Source organism: Trichosurus vulpecula, chromosome 1, assembly GCF_011100635.1.
Source record: "Trichosurus vulpecula isolate mTriVul1 chromosome 1, mTriVul1.pri, whole genome shotgun sequence".
NCBI lineage: Eukaryota > Metazoa > Chordata > Mammalia > Diprotodontia > Phalangeridae > Trichosurus > Trichosurus vulpecula.
Window position 1 is genome coordinate 256,267,287 of NC_050573.1, and position 633 is coordinate 256,267,919.

At 33.3% G+C, this 633-nt stretch overlaps 1 non-coding gene across 1 annotated transcript; it reads right to left on the minus strand.

The window, feature by feature from the left end:
* Positions 1 to 288: 288 nt before the first annotated feature.
* On the minus strand, positions 289 to 393 carry LOC118835055. The gene has a single exon (XR_005009416.1). It is a non-coding gene; the product is annotated as a U6 spliceosomal RNA (small nuclear RNA).
* Between the last annotated feature and the right edge of the window lie 240 nt (positions 394 to 633).

Sequence of the window (633 nt, forward strand, 5' to 3'; positions counted from 1 at the left end):
TGTTGAATGGAATTGACTTGTTGAATTGCAAAGTAATTAACAGAAGGCAGCAGAAAAAGGCTGAGGTTTGTAATGTCTTCTTCACTTTTGTCTTTTCAGAAAAAAAAACGCTGTAAATAGTTGATTGGAGCAAGTCACAACCATGAAGACAGCTTAGAAAACCCAACTATTAAAGGAAAGCTAAAGTTCAACAGTGCCCAGAGAAATTGGATGTATTCAAATAAACAGAAGAGATAATAGACACCCTAAGATACTAAATGAATTGGAAGCTATCATTGCAAGGGTATTAGCCATTACTTTTGTTTCATGAATTTATATGTCATTCTTGCGCTACAGCCATGCCAATCTTCACTGTAACATTCTAATTTTAGTATATGTCCTTCAAAAGCAAACACATAACCATTATTTTCAGAAAAATTCACAAATGGCTGGAAAAGAGAAAATATTGTAGCCATCAAAAAAAACCAGCAATAAAGGATAACCTTGTTAAGTCCACTTCATGTTGTTGTCTGGGAAGATATTAAAACTCCAGATTATTTTAGTCTTCTACATCAAATATGGACACCATGAAGAAATAAACATCACTTTCTGCATAGCTAAACTGATAATTTATTCTTTGACAGAAATGCCAGG